Genomic DNA, 17,209 nt, shown 5'->3' on the forward strand with positions numbered 1-17,209 from the left:
AGCTACAAAATAAAAAGAGTGTCCTTTTAAAAACCATATTGACCTCTGCACTCTGTACAGGAAAAACATTTTTATTAACACAAAAGGTCTAGAGTGCTGGGTCTGGCATCAGACTATCGGGGTTTAATTTCTTACTTGCTAACTGACCTTGGGAAATTACCTACTAACATAAACTATTCAAACCGTTTTGTTGAAAACCTAACATAAACTGCACATGCTTATTTTTTTTAAGATTTTATTTCTTTATTTGAAAGAGAGGCAGAGAGAGCACGAGTGGTGGGGAAGAGCAGATGGAGAGGGACAAACAGACTGCCTGCTGAGTGAGTAGGTAAAAAATTACCTGCCCCTTTTTTTTCTCTTAAGATTTTATTTATTTATCATGAGAGGCACAGAGGGAGAGGCAGAGACATAGGCAGAGGGAGAAGCGCACGACCTGATCCCAGGATCCGGGGATCATGACCTAAGCCAAAGGCAGACACTAAACCACTGAGCCACCCAGGTGCCCCTACTCTGTGCCTTTTTATTAAATGTTAAATAGTAATAACATAGTCATCATCATCATCAAACCTACTTTATACTGTCTATGAGTATATGAAAATTGCTTTGAAAAAGGCTTGGCGCATAGCAGGTGCTCAATAAAGGTGTTATCTGTTAATATATTTTTTTAAACCATTAGTCACATCAAGAGGCCAATAAAATATCCAAATCCCTTACATCAAAATCTTCTAATTATTTATGAGTATTAATTAGAAAATGACCTTTTCAGAGGCAAGGAGTGTTTGATATCAATCAGCAACCCTCGTATCTAGGCTGGAGGCTGATGTGTAATTGGCAGGCAATAAAGATGCCCGGAGCGCTCTTCTCCAGGACGTAGGCATGCCTTGCTCTTCTTGCCATCTGACCTCAACCTTTTTTTTTTTTTTTTAAGATTTATTTTAGAAGGAGAGAGAGGGGGCAGGAGGAGGGGCAGAGGGGGAGAAGCAGATTTCCCACTGAGCGAGGAGCCTGATGTGGGGCTTGATCCCAGGGCCCTGAGATCATGACCTGAGCTGAAATCAAGAGTCAGACGCTTAACCAACTAAGCCCAGGTACCCCTCAAACTCAACTTTCAATCCTTGCCTCAGAGCTTCCCTTCAGAGACCACCTAGTGAAAACAGCCCATCATGCCCTATCGCTCTCTAACCCATTTCCTGGTTTCTTTCCTCCCATCTCTCAGCACTATCCCAAATTATCTTTTGCCCTATTGGTTTTCTTACCGTTTTTCTTCTTCCCACTAGAATATAAGGTTCATAGACTCAGGAAATTTGTTTGTGTTTTTATTTGGTATTTCATCGCACCAGTGCCCAGAACAGCATTGGGAACACAGTATTTTCTGTTCATTTTTTAAAAATTGTATTTTAAGGACATATCAATTCACAACCACTTGAAAATTAGAAAAACAAAACAAAGTATAAGACGCAAAACTGGACCTTTACCACAGATAGTTTGAGGGTCACTGATCTAATCAGGCTTATTTGTCATTTCCACACATACACAAACTGAGTCCCAGGATCGTTCAGTGACTTGCCTAAAGGCTAACAAGTGGCCGTATCATAGGACTGGCATAAAACCCAGATTCCTGGATCTGAGCCTTGTGTTCTTCACCCCCCTCCTGCTGTGGCATCCCTTGCCTTTAGCAGGATAATGCGTCCTTGAGCTTCTTAGATCCTTCAAGTGTGTGAGTTGTCAGCTTTGGCTCACAGGTGACCAACAGCATGCCCTTAGTCTGCATAGTGCCCCCAGACTGCTGCAACAGATGACACCCCAGAAGTTGTGCTGAAACAGCGGGGTTCTAGCCCTGACTGGCAAGCAAGGCTCGGAGTTTCATTAGTACTGGATTCGCCTTGCTAAGTAAACATGCTTATTTGGTTTTAATATATTAGGCTTTGCTATTCAGAACTATATTAAACTGTCAATCATCTCCCCCATATTTCATATTGTTTCCTCTGGGCAGGGGCATGTGTGATGTTACACATGTCTCGCCAATAAAACAGCCCTCTGGATTGAAATCTGTTCAGGACTTATAGCAAGATGTCAAATTAATTGTACCGAAATAATGAGTTAGCACCAAATGCTAATTAAATATTGATGAAAGTCATACTTTCAATTATCTTCATTATGGCCCCATGTTTTATGTAGGCATTAAATGCTTGCAGTACGGCTACGTCTGGTAATTAGCTCTGCACTATTAAAAAAAAAAAAAAAAAAAGCCCAAGTTATTGCCCTCCATATTAAAAGCACTTAGAAACCACTTGGAAAATGGTAACTCTGAAAAGAGAAAGTACTTTTTTTTTCTGAAAACAAAATGCTATGAATCCTGTACTTCCTGTTCATAGTAATGGATGCTCCTTTTTTTTTTTTTTTTTTTTCCAACTAGGCGGGTTAAAAGTCGGAGAGTCCCTCAAAGTCCCCACTGAGCTCTGCTGAGTCATGACTTTTTCCACTCTGGTTAACCTCCAGCAGCCTCTCCTTTTAAGCACCCACCCTGCCTTTTACCTGTTTCCTGCCTGCAGGTGCAACGGCTGCCTCTGGCAAATAAGACCATTGCTCCCATTTATAGAATTGTGCTTCCAGTGTTTCTCAGTCCTTGCACTGCTAGCACTGGAATCACTGGCTCACTATTTAACATATAGACTCCCCGGCTCCCCACAGGTGACCCAACGGAGGAGAAGGAGGCCAGGGGCGTGGATGATACAGTTTGACAACTGATACCTCACAGCATTTTGCATCGTGGCTGTAAAGTAGAATAGACCTGGGGTCTTTTAGTAGTGACTTCACTGATCTAAGGGCCACAGGAAATATGTGTATATGTGAACATATGCGCACACACAAGCACCTCGTACATGATTCTAATGTGTAGTTAGGGGGGAACCAGTCGAATGGGTGTTTAAACAATATGTATACTCTGCATCCTTTCTGCTGGGAAAATTCTTCCCACTTCTATGCTTGAGGATTTCTCTTTCCATTCATTGTTAGTGGTGCACTTCTTTTTTTTCAAAATGCTAACATACTATGTGCTGGTTTGTCATCTGCCTGTTTTCAGATCCATTCCTTCTAATATAAAACACCCTCGGGTGGGGGATTCCAGTGCCGCTGGGACATCTTATTACTGAGCCGTGCAAGCAAACCTTGGGCACATTGGGAAATCCTGACTCCACCATCTATTGGCTGTGTGACTTTCCATAAGTTATTTAATTTCTCTGACCCTCAGTTCCCTCATCTGGGAAAGGGAAGTAATAAAATCCATTTCCTCAGTTGACATGAACACCAAATAAAATGCTGTACAAGCACATGAGCCAAGTGGTTGATCTCCAGCAAGGGTGTAAACGCAAGGAGGCTTCTATCTGAACCACTTAACACATGTGAAAGGGCCTGGGAGATTCACAGTAAATACTCCATAAATGTCATTTTAAAAAAATTATTGGATTCTACCGCTGTTCTTTTTTTTTTTTTAAGATTTTATTTATTTATTCATGAGAGACAGAGAGACAGAGAGAGAGAGGCACAGATATAGGAAGAGGGAGAAGCAGGCTCCATGCAGGGAGCCCGATGTGGGACTCGATTCCGTGACTCCAGGATCACACTCTGGGCCGAAGGCAGGCGCTAAACCGCTGAGCCATTCAGGGATCCCCTCTACAGCTGTTCTATATTCATTCACGGAGTTGGGGTAGAAATAGAAAAAATAAAATAAAAAGGAGCACTAGAGAGAGCTGGTCCTATTGATGAAGGCTTCTGCTTCTGGCATAGGCTAAAACATTCTGCCCTGGAGAGCACGGCTTTTGTCACTCCCCAGCTCACAGTCCTCCAGCAGCTTCCATGTGAAAGCCAGAGCCCAGCTGTGGTCTCAACTCCTACCAGGTTCCCCTTGTTCATTGATTTCAAGCCACACAGGTCTTTATGCTGGCCCTAGAACCAACCAAGCAAAGGCCTCCCAGGGTCTTTATGATTTTCAGTCCCTTCTGCTGGGACCCCTCTTTGCCATCATTGCATTTATGGCTGGCTTCCTCATTGCACTCAGGTCTATGCTTAACTGTCACCTCCCCAGAGAGACTTCTTTGGCCACTCTACAAAAAGCAGTCCCCAGCTCTCCTCCTCACCCTGCCTTATTTATCTTCCTAGCATTTGCCTAGAATACCGTCTGCTTATGTTATCATCAGTCTACCCTTCTAGGAAGTAAACCCCATAACAAGGGTTCGCTCATGTGTCTAGAAGCCTGCTTGACAGGTATGGAATGAATTAGTGACTGAAGGCAGGAGGTGAAAAGGGAAAGAGCATTTGCTCTGGTGGGCCATGCACCAGGCTTATAATCACTCTTTAGGTTAGTCCTGTTCTCACCATTGCACACATGGGCTCCTAAGTGCTGCCACTGTGAAGTCACAATGTCCCAAATCACAATTACAATCTTTCCCCTTAGCCTGTCTTGCTCCCAGTGGATCTTATCTTAGTGAATGGCGGCACATCTTTTAAGCTGCTCAAATTAGAAAGCCAGGAGTCTAAAAACAAAACAAAACAAATTAAAAAAAAACCCAAACCAGGAGTCTTTCTGGGGGCACTCCTCTCCCTCACTGCCTATGCCAAATTCACCAGGAGACATAGTGACTTTGCCTCCTAAATATCTCTCAAGTCCATCTGCTTTTTCCATCTTTATTAACTCTAGTCCAAGAAATCATTACTCTTTACTTCAATACTGTGGTTCTTACTACCTAGTTGACCCTCTTTTCCATGCTTGCTCTCTAACAACCCATCCTCTTCACAGAGACCTGAACCATCGTTACAACATTCAGAACTGATTATGCCCTGCTGTCTTTCCCTAGCTTAAATGTTTCAATGATTTCCCATCGTTCTTAGCACCATATTGAGATCCTAAATTTGGCCTACAGTTTTGGTACCATCTTGCCCTTGCTTCCCTTCCATGGGTTTCCACTCTGCTCACCATGTACTGGCCACTCTGGCCTTGGGCCATGTTTCTAAATAATCTAGGGGCCTTCCTGGGTCACCCTGCATACTCTCATCACCCTCCTGCCTTGTCACCTGATTTTGTTTGTTTAATCCTTCATCCTTTAGGTTTCAGCCCAATTATATTTCAGAAATGTTTCCTGATCCCACAGGCTATGGACCAATGTCAACCTTCGCAGAACAAGTAGCTTCTTCATCAGGGAATTTACTACAGTTGTAACCAAGAGATTGTGACCTCATGCCTGTCTTTCCTACTAGGTTATAAACTCCTAGAGGCATTCTATACATTTATCTTGTGGATATTTTTTCCATCACTTACTATAGAGTTGCACATGGAATAAATAAATATTGTTCAATTAATGAGTATGACCTCAGTTTGAGTGGAGGACTTGATGGGGTTAGAACTTGGTTTGAACCTAAGGCTGTCCAACTCTTAACTGCACTAATGTTCTTTCAACCAAGGGGCCGGGGACTAGAGGAGGACTAGAGGTTCTGATGGCCCGGAAGTTCTCATTTACTCATTCACTCTCCAGAGAGGAGAACTGGGACGCACTTACTGTGGGGGCCCTGGGGCTACCGTGTTCTTCTCTGTCCCCATCAGACTCCCAAACAGTTTAGAGTCTCACTCTTAGAGTTTCCCTTTGCTTTTTCACTTTAACTTTTAAAGCCATGACAGGATTTCACCTTTCAGGAGGCACGCTGCCTCATTTGGAGCTGTTCAGATAAGGGAAGCGAGAGCTTAATTGATGGAGAGTGACGAGGTAGGCGCTGCTGCATATCTGAAAATGGGGTGTGTGAGCAGAAATTGGATTTGTGGGGATAGCAGCTGAAACAAGGCCATGCTGCTGAAGAGCTGCTAAAATTCCCTCATTTACTCATTCATTCATTCACTCTTTCACTCCTTCAGGTAGTGAGAGAGCTCCTATTACTCTCCCCTCCTGCACCACACACACACACACACACACACACACACACTGAATTCCTTTCAAGCTGTAACAAAATACAGTTGCCTCCCCCAAAGATGCCACACAATTTCCAGCTACTCACCTTTGAATACACGATCCTGATCTAGCATGAGATATACAAAAATGACAAAAAGAGAAAAAAAGCAGCTGGTACTGTCTTCATGGATCCTATAGTGTAGTGTGAGAGAGCCAATAAAAATAAAAATGAAATACATAACAGTGAAATACATAACAGTGTTAGGTGATGATAGGCACTTTGAGGAAAATTAGTGTAATGTAAGAAGATAATAGACAGGGAAATAGGGCTAGGTTAGATTGGATGAGTAGTCAGAGAAGGCCTCTTGGAGGAGGTGACATTTAAGCAAAGATCTTTTTTTTTTTTAAAGAATTTATTTATTTATTTATTTATTTATTTATTTATTTATTTATTTATTTATTTATTCAGAGACAGAGAAAGAGAGGCAGAGACACAGGCAGAGGGAGAAGCAGGCTCCATGCAAGGAGCCTAATGTGGGACTCAATCCTGGGTCCCCAGGATCACGCCCTGGGCCAAAGGCAGACGCTCAACCACTGAGCCATCCAGGCGTCCCTTAAGCAAAGATCTAATGAAATAGGCCACATGAACACAGAAAGAAGTTTTCAAGCAGAGGAAGTAAGTGACACAGGAAAAAGTTTGGTTCATGCTTTAGTTAGGGGAGACTAAATGTTTTAACAGATGTTGGAGGAGGTTACTTAATGTATATGAACACTGGATAACCTTGGAACTGGACCCCAACAGTCAGAGACTCCTCACTCCCCTCCCTACCCTTGAAATGTGCATTCTGCTTGCCCCTTCTGGTCCTGGAAACTGTCCCAAGGATCCCGCCTCAAAGCAGTGATGTGGTCCTGAGACTATCTGGATGGTATACACAACCGAACCCAGTTAAGACGTCTATGTAAATTTCTAAGATTTGACAAGTGGATGAAGAGATCTACTTGTCACGTGGCCACCCAAGACAAGCCTCGTAAATAAGTTCCCTTGTTTATTAAACCTGCCACCTATGAATCTGGAGTGGCCTGGCTCTCTCTGCCCTACACGTGGGCTGGTTTAAGTTATATCTGGGACGCTCTTGGAGAGATTGGGAACCAAACTAATACAACCCGTGCCCATTATGGAAACTCAGTGGTTTAACACAAAAGATGCTTATTCTCTTTTAAAAAATATTATTTATTTATTTGACACACACAGAGAGAGAGCACAAGCAGGGAGAGCTGCAGGCAGAGAGAGAGAGAGAGAGAGAAGCAGACTCCCCACTGAGCAGGGAGCCTGATACAGAGCTTGATCCCAGGACCCGTGGATCATGACCTCAGCTGAAGGCAGCCACTGAACCAAATGAGCCACCCAGAAGCCCCCAAAGGATGCTTATATCTTGCTCATGGCAGAGGCCAGTGTCAATTTAGTGGATGTGCTTCTCCATATTGTTTCAGGGACCCAGGACCCTTCCCCTGGTGGCTTTACCACTCTCTAGCATCCTGAGTCCTCTGTATCCCATTGGCAGATGAGGGAAACATGTTGTGGGGGGTTTTAACTGACCAGGTTTGAAAATGGCACGTATCACTCATTTTGTTATTTTGTCAGCAAGAACCCAGTCACATGCCACTTCCACTGGCACAGGAGACTGGGAAATGCAACCTAGCTGTGTGCTTGGGAAGAAGAGGTTCCAGGTTTGGGAAGCAGCTAGCCCATCTCTTGCCAGCATACATAAAGAGCATAGACGAGCCAGACTGTTGCTGAGAGAAGATGAAATTTGAGAGGTGGGGATGTACTAGGGCAGGTAAGGCCTTTAGGTCATAAAATGGACTTTGTATTATTTTCTGAGTATATTGGCATGCTACCGGAGGATTTTAAACAAGCGAGTGATATGCTTGGATTTCAATTTTCAAAAGAACTTGAAAGCTCTTCGGAGTCTACAAAGTAGGGACAGGGGAGGCTATGATGATGATTCACGGGAGACGTGATGATAGCTGGGACTAAGGCACGCCTGTGGTGCAGTGCTGAAGAGTGGTCTGATGGAACACAGTTTTGAAGGAAAAGCAAACAGGAGTTACTGTTAAATTGGACGCAGAGCCTGACAGAAAGTGGAATCAATGAAGTTTGCTAAATTTTTTGTCTGAGAAACTAGACCTTTACTAGTTTCTGCCCTTTACTGCCTGCCCTTTACTGAGATGGTGGAGACTGGAGAAGGAGGAGGGGACAGAAATGGAGACTTCTCTTCTAGACACTGTGTGTGTAACACCTATTGAATAGCCAAGTGAAGATATCAAGTGGGCAACTGCAGGTGGGAAGCTCACAGGGGGAGGATAGGCAGGATAGGGGCTGGAGGTACAAAATTTGGAGTTGGGCACCTGGGTGGCTCAGTGGTTGAGCATTTGCCTTCAGCTCAGGTTGTGATTCTGGGGATCCTGGGTTTGAGTCCGGCATTGGACTCCCCTCGGGGAGCCTGCTTCTCCCTCTGCCTGTGTCTCTGCCTCTCTTTCTGTGTTTCTCATGAATAAATAAATAAAATCTTTAAGAAAAAAAAAATTTGGGGTTATCAGCATGTTAGTGAATGAAACCGAGAGATTTCAGGAGGTCACTAAAGTCAGTAAAGAATTTTGAGGACCACGTTCAGGAGCATTTCAATATCTAAAGCTCGAATCATAGACTCTGGACTCAGAAATAAAAAAGCTCTAAGAAGTTATTAGGTCAAACCCACTCGCCCTCTGTGGTTCCTCCTCTATTGTCCACTTTCTTCACCTGCAGAACCACTTGCCAAGGCCTCACTGTCACAACTGCCACACGGTGCATGAGAGCTGCCGGTCAGGAGCCAGTGTCGCTCAGTGAACACCCTGCAGCCATGGGGCACAGTGCCCACCTTCACTTCTCTGCCTTTGTCTACCTCTTTGCCCCAAGGCCACACAGCTGGAACTCAGAGGTGCAGGGGCTCATCAGCTTCTGGCTCTCGCCAAAGCCCTGATGACTTTTCAATACTTTCATTAAATAACAAACACTAATGAAAACAGTCCTGTCTCTTCTTGCCTTTATATTTTGTCACAGAGACTCAAGTGTAGTTTTTTGGCTGAATGGGGAGTGATGTCCTTCTGTTCCTGGTTTTCTTTTCTTTTCTTTCTTTTTTTTCTTTCCTTTTTTTTTCTTTCTTTTCTTTTTTCTTTTCTTTTCTTTCTTCTTTTCTTTTCTTTCTTTCTTTCTCTCTTCTTTCTTCTTTCTTCTTTCCTTTTAAAGATTTTATTTATTTATTCACAAGAGATATAGAGAGAAGCAGAGACATAAGCAGAAGGAGAAGCAGGTTCCTCACAGGGAGCCCAATGCTCGACTCAGTCCCAGGACCCCGGGATCACGCCCTAAGCCAAAGGCAGACACTCAACCACTGAGCCACCCAGGCATCCCTGCTTCTGGTTTTTAACTTCCCCCTCAGGTTTTCCCATCCACTCTCCACTCTTATAGCATTCAAATTCTCCTGTCTTTTCTGAATAACAAAATATATGCCAAGTATATTGATGAATGTGAACAGATCCTGGAAGAAAGATGTTGGAGGGACACCTAGTCTAGAGCTTGGCCAATCCGCAGTCAGATTCCCCATTCCTTGATGATCTCTTCTGCTTTTAATAATCAAAGGAGGGATCCCTGGGTGGCGCAGTGGTTTAGCGCCTGCCTTTGGCCCAGGACGCGATCCTGGAGACCCGGGATCGAATCCCACGTCGGGCTCCCGGTGCATGGAGCCTGCTTCTCCCTCTGCCTGTGTCTCTGCCTCTCTCTTTCACTGTGTGCCTATCATAAAAATAAAAATAAATAAAAATAAAAAAAAATAATCAAAGGATAGGTGAACAACAGCCCTTAAAGAATGGGCCGGGTAGCTTCTTATAACTGGCGGGGCATTGTGGAACTCTCAAGAGAAACACTCTTCTCCACAGCTGAGCCAGCCATACATGACTCACACTAGAACCAGGCTGAATGGAACAACAAAGGCGTGGGGATGGACAGACCATCCTTGGGTCATACTACGATGGTGGTCAGTTTCCATATCTTTTTCACTTAAAACATAGCTCTGCGTGTGTCCTACATTTCAGTTAGGTGGTGAGGTTACAGAGGTGAGTATTTATACTACCACTATTCATAAATCATCCTTTTCCTAAATAATAATTCACTGCCTAGTTAAAGAGATTAAAAAAAATGAACAAATGATTGCAAAGCATTGTACTTGGTGAGGTGCCAGGAGTGTGATAGAAATGTAGAACAAATAGGAGCTGGCAGAGATGAGTGAGAAAACACTTTCAGGAAGAGGTCAGGAGCGTTAGCCCGTATTCAATAGAAATAACTAGAACACACACAATATAATAGAATATAAACGGTATACAATAGAAATAAAGTCATTGAGGTGAGAGAGAACTTGACATCTGGAGGCAGGGGGGTTAATTAGCAAGAATGTTAAGAAACAGCACAACACAGTCATACACTGAGGGTCTGTTGTATAGTAAAAATTGCTACACTTTTCCTGGAGGTAATCCATATTTCAACAGTCTTCACCTGTGACCCATCAATTCTGCCATTATGAATTTATCCTAGGAAAATAATCAGAGAGGTAGAAAAATATGCACAAAAATGTTTACCTCATTATTATTATTTTAATAGCTGTTTATAGTAGAGGAATAAAGTGAAATGTTGGGTGTTTCTTTCTCTGTTTCTTTCTGCTCCAGGCTCAGACTCTGGTGTGTCTTCATCCTTTTATGGCTTCAGCTCTTATTTAATGTCTTTTTCTGTAGTAGTTCTAACTCACTGGGTCTGTGTAACAGTTTCCTTTCCTTCCCCTTCAGGCTTAGGAATAGTAGGGATTTCCCACAGAGGCTTTCCCTGGGTGCCTCAATATCCCTTGGTACTCCCTTTATTCTTGCAACAGCTCTAAAAATTGTCCTTTTATTAAATTTTCTTCAAAATACTTCTTCAGTGTATCTTGTGTTTCCTGCTAGAATATTGACTACCACCTAAGCTTTTAGAGAATCATTTTGAAAGGTGGACTTTTAAGAATTCTAGGATTATGGCCCTAAATGGATGGACCCAAAAGGTAGTCTTCTCTTATTCTCAATTGAATACCACACAAGTAAGTGAGCATACCAGGAGTCAGGAGCTTTGCTAAGTGATAGGGAAGAACAATGAACGAGAACAACAAAGAAAAGATCAGTGGTCCAAGCAAGCTGGCAGTCTAGTCAAAAGGACACTGTTTTGCTTAATCAAATAATTTATCTGTTCTTTTTTTTTTTTTTTTTTTTAATTTATCTGTTCTTTATCATTGCATCCACATTGTATCCTGGCCAGACATCGTGTAACTAAGGCTGCATCTCAAGAGAATATCTATCAACGAGCACATGGCCTCTAGACAAGGCTATACTGCCATAGACTATGTTATATTCATGAGCACCTCATAAGAAAATTAAATAAAAATAATGTTTAATGATTTGTAATTTTATGGACCTGTCCTTGGACTAAGGTGCTAATATTCAGCATGGGACCTTCTATGTTGATACTCAGACAGGATCTACATAGGAGTCAGTAGGGAAGGTTTGGGGATGAAAGAGTTAAAAATTTTCAGTTGGGGTATGCCAGGGTATGTTTTGAAATGTCTTCTCCTTCACTTGTTTCTTACACACATTATTGGTGAGTGAGTTAATTGCATTTTGCCTGTTTTCTTCCCGTGTCTCACTGCAGTGAACAGAAAAGTGACCATTCTTTCTTTCTTTTTTTTTTTTTTTTAAGATTTACTTATTTATTTGAGAGAGAGAGAGAGAAAGAGAGATCATGCAGGGGGAGGAATAGAGGGCAGGGAGAGAGAGAAAATCTCAAATAGGCTCCATGCTTAGCACGGAGCCTGGCACGGGGGCTCTATTTCACAACCCTGAGATCATGACCTGAGTCAAAATCAAGAGCAGACATCCAATCAGTTGAGCCACCTAGGTGCCCCAAGGTGACTATTCTTTTATTTGCAGCTGACGGGATTTTATTATATGGAGTTAGAAAAGACTTGAAACAACTCCTTGATTTTTGCCAGAAAGAAACGCTATAGTTTCTTTTTTAAAATTTTTTTTAATTTTATTTTTTAAAGATTTTATTTATTTATTCATAAGAGACACAGAGAGAGAGGCAGAGACACAGGTAGAGGGAGAAGCAGGCTCCATGCAGGGTGCCTACATGGGACTCAATCCCTGGTCCCCAGGATCACACCCTGGGCTGAAGGCAGTGCTAAAATACTGAGCCACACGGGTTGCCCTATAGTTTTTCTTAACTAAAGTTGTTCCTTGTGGTAAATGTCCTCCACGAGTAAGAATGCCTTATTGCAATATATTGAAATATAATAGAGTCACACTGGAACTTTAGGGCCAAAACACATGGAACTTTGGGGCCAAAGCAAATGGAACTATGCATGTTTAGAATGGGGGAAATATATGAAAATCTGGGGGGTTTGTGTTGATAGTAAATCTGACATGACTCTATGTACATGATTACTAAGAAAACTGGTGTGATCTTAGGTGACATTAACTGAAGGAGAACATCGAAGAATAGGGAGGTAGTTCTTTTGCTGGACTCGTTACTGGTCCATCCCAACTTGACTGCTGCAGGGAAACTTTTAAAAGAGAAGCACACATAAATTGTACTGCATTTGGGAAACAGCCTGGGAATGGCTGAGGGGGCCTGAGAGCACATAACATAGGGAACATGCATTTGGCTGCTCCTTCCCTCAAGTCTCTCCCCCGCAGACTTTCTCCTTGCCTGCTGTGGGAGGTGTTCAGATGTTGTCCACCGTGTGGCAAGTTTTAACTTGGTATGTTTTGGTCGGCTTGTTAAAAGAAGCTAGACCTCGGGGATCCCTGCGTGGCTCAGCGGTTTGGCGCCTGCCTTTGGTCCAGGGTGTGATCCTGAAGTCCCGGGATCAAGTCCCACATCAGGCTCCATGCATGGAGCCTGCTTCTCCCTCTGCCTGTGTCTCTGCCTCTCTCTCTCTCTCTCAGTCTGTGTCTCTCATGAATAAATAAATAAAATATTAAAAAAAAAAAAAAAGAAGCTAGACCTTATTTCCCCTAGAGTTGATCAGTAGACTTGGTATATGCCAGGGGTTTGTGCTGGTCTTCTGGGGAAGGGGCCTGGTGCGCTGATTTTAGGTGGACCTGCCCTAGTGGAGATGCACTTTCAGGGTGCTGGGGGTGGGGCTTGGTGTAAGCGGCTCCAGCCTCCAGGGTTTGGGTGGGGGGGCTGTGTTGCTCACTGAAGAGGGTCAGTAGGGAATGTGTGAAGGACAAGCAGAAAAGACAAATTAAAGAGAGCAAATAAGAGAGAAGTCTGAGCATCACAAAGGTGGTCATGTCAAAGGGTCTGCAGATTTTTAGTGTGGGAAGCAAGTACCATGACCACTGGGTGAGGGCTAAAGATAGGGGGGAATAAAAGGATGGTTTGTTGAAAAATAATTTTATTTATTTTCCTTGGCATACATTTTGAAAATAGTTCATTTTGTAGACTCTATCAGAAAATAGTGCTGCTGAAAGGTGGGCAATTGGTGCCTTATTAAGTTTGTTGGGGGAGGGTCAGCTGTCTGGTTTCCTCTGCCTTAGATTGATTGTCAGGTTCAAACTATTGTAACCATGCTTGTGGAATAAAATATTGAGGATCCCAAAGCTCACCATTTTATGTGCTGTAAAGAATTAAAAATAATCTTTGTAAGCTACTGTTCACCTGCCTTTGATGAACTTGTCCCAACAGGATCTTCTTTCATATCATCAGTTTAGATGACTGCACAAAATCCTATTGCATAGATGTGCCTCATTTTTCTTAACCAGGCTTCTGTCTGAAAATCCCAGTTGTTTTAGTGTTTCATATTAGTCATGGTGTTCCAGTGAATACCCTTGTTGCTCAATCTTTGCTCTCATCTTTGACTTGCTCCTAAGCAGTCCACCAGCAGGGTCAAAGAATAAGCAAGACCATAAAGGCTTTGAAGATATTGCCGAATTGCCTTCAAGAAAGGCAGACGATGCATAATTTTCTTTCTTGTATACTTTTGACTTGAATATCAAAATATTTTTTAAATTTCCAATATGTTATGTGAAAAATATCTTAGTTGTATTATTTTGATTAATGATGAGAAAGAAAACTGTTTTCATATATCTATTAGCCATTTTTCTTCCTAACCTTCCTCCGGCCATCTCTCTTGAGCTAAGTTTTTTTCTCCTTCTTCCATCCATCCCCCTTCCTCCCCTCTTTCTTTCCCTCTTATAGTTTCCTGGTCCCTGTTGGCAAGATTACATCATGATGATTCCATAATAGCCCAAGAGACCATACCTCCAGATTTGTATTACATGAGAAAAATAAAACCTCTGTGTCCTTAAGACATCATAATTTGGGTTTTTTATTAGGTGCAGCTGATAATATTCTCTTTCCATATTTAATTGTGAAGACCATAATTTGGTTATTGATCTAGAAGAGGTATTTAAACTTAAAGGGTATGAATGCTTATTTAATAAGTATTATCAATCGATGATACTGTAATAGAGCTGTAATGGGACAGATAGTACCTATGCTTGTGGTGAACATAGCATGATGTATAAACTTGTCAAATCACTAAGGTGTACACCTGAAACTATGTATCGTTGTGTATCAACTATACTCCAATTAAAGAAGAAAATATTGTCAAATATTTTCCAGTTTTTAATTTATGTTTATCTTTTTTGTGTAGTCTGTTTCAATATTTAAAAATTGAATTATCAATTTTATTAGTCTTTTGTTCAAGGTTTCTGCCTTGGTGTCATATTTGGGAAGACCTTTAGTACATGATCAGTTACTTATATTTTCATTAAGCTTTGCTTCATTTTCTGCATTGAAAAACTAGGATGGGGGCAGCCCGGGTGGATCAGCGGTTTAGCACCGCCTTCAGCCCAGGGCGTGATCCTGGAGCCCAGGGATTGAATCCCACGTCGGGCTCCCTGCATGGAGCCTGCTTCTTCCTCTGCCTGTGTCCCTGCCTCTCTCTCTCTCTCTCTCTCTCTGTGTCTCAATAAATAAATAAAATTAAAAAAAAAAAAAAGAAAAACTAGGATGGCACATCCATATTTTCTCCTCCTACACTTATGGCAAACTTTGCTCACTGAATGTCACTCTTCTTTATTAGTCATTTTATTAGTCATTAGACCTATTTAGACCTCTTCTACCAAACAATAAAGTTTCATGAAGCATAAAACTCAGTTGTTATTATTGATTTATAACAGTTCATATATATATATTTTAAGGCCATTCCTATAAGCCACCTTAAACAATTTCTTGGATAAGATGGAGCATCAATAAATAGAGATAGAACTACTTGTATATTAGCAATATTGGTCAGGCACCACTAAGAGCAGATGACTGCTGTTAATGTTTCATAGACCAGAAAAAATTGAGAAGAAACATTTTTTTTTTAATTGAGTAGCTTCCAGTTTAACAAGAAAGCCAGAGCAATTCAAATGATGATATCCCTCAAATGATAAAATCACTCTTCCATCTAAGGGAATCAAAAGCAATTATTTAGACAGATACATTTTCTTTTGGCCTCTTGCTTCTACTATATAAACTAGTGTCTGGGTATTCTAAGTGTTTGTGGAGGACTCCAAACACCTGGGGTATTCAGAACCATGCCAAGCTCATGGGAGGATGTAAAAGGGAGATGAGCATCTCTGTATCATAGTTCAGAAATAGGAAGCAGTGATTCATGAATTAGAAACAATAAGTGCAAATCTTTAGGGAGTAGAAAGTTCTTTAGCAGGATTTGAGAAACTAAACGCAAAAGGAACATGGTCAGTGGACCCTAGAAGTAAATTATCAGGAGCACTGTGTATATGAGTCTTGGAGATTTTTCTTTATCCTTAATTTTGGCTCATTCCCTTTATTCTTCCTCTTGTAACCCACCAGCCTCCTATTTAACATGCAATTGCTGATGTCTACTATGATTTTCCTTCTGGCTTTTCTTTAGAATCGCTAACAAAGGGCAATGCAGTTGTAGATAGACATGAAATTTAAAGGAAATAATTTTTTAAAATATGCATTCTATAGTTATTTTCAAGTTTTAATTTATATTATTGGGTCCTGAGAGGAAATGCCTGGACAACCTCTAAAACCTCCTCTCTAGCTAGTATCTGCCAGTGCTGCTCACTGAAGATGAGTGGCTGGCTGCTCTGATGTTATCGATGGTGATACCACAGCATAAAGTAGGAAGAAATAAATGGGACTGGGCTTCATTGGTTTAACCTCTAGAAGAATCATGGAGCTAAGAAGAGAGGTTGTGGGAGGGGATCAATAGTTGACAAATGAAAAGAGTCTCGGTCAGTTGGAAAGGACATTTATTTTCCCATGACGTAGTAGAATAAATCACTAGTAGAATCTCACATCTTGGGATTGTCTTTTGCAAAATAATGCTCTCCGTTTTTCTTTACCTAAAATCTTTGAGTACTGTAGAATAAAGGTTTTTTTTCTATGTTGCATAATTGGGAAAATAGAAATACACTACCTAAGTTGATGCTGGAAGGAAAGCAAATCTATCATCATTATCATTGCCCTAATCACGTATTTATGTAACATACGAAGTATGTGGAACAATGCTAGGTATCATGTAATCTGCTTAATACAGTGTGATTCCTGTTCCCATCAAGTTGTTTTCCCCCAAGAAAGTAGCTTATAGCCTAGTAGTAACATGTGGTCTCTCTGGTCTGTTTTTTATCGAGAGATTTATCTGAAATCATTATGTTTCTCTCACTTATTCTTTATGTAAGTCAAATTTATCTTTCACATTAAGAGAACTCTTGATTGCTTATAATATAAATCTATTTGAGCTATGTCTTGGTTTATTCTACACTTGCCATTCCCACTCTCTACCAATCCACTGGCTATATTTTGGCTAGTGATTAGTGTCTGCCACTGTGTTGCTTATATTCCGGGATTCTGAGCCCTGGGGACTCACTCATTCTCTTGGACTGTCTTGTTAATCGACTTCTGGTTGGGTTTGGCAATGGGAGGTGCTGTAGGATATGAATGAGGGCAAGAAGAGAGAGAGATCTGGATGTTCACTTCTTCCCTCTGCACTTCTTTGAGTGGTGGCTGCATTTTTTTGACCACAGCTCCCACCAGCTACATAGCACTTTCTTTACTACTCCAGCATACTCTTTCTTTCCTTACTTCTTTAGCCTAATAATGGTAATGGCTT

Source organism: Canis aureus, chromosome 20 (assembly GCF_053574225.1).
Source record: "Canis aureus isolate CA01 chromosome 20, VMU_Caureus_v.1.0, whole genome shotgun sequence".
NCBI classification, from domain to species: Eukaryota; Metazoa; Chordata; class Mammalia; order Carnivora; family Canidae; genus Canis; species Canis aureus.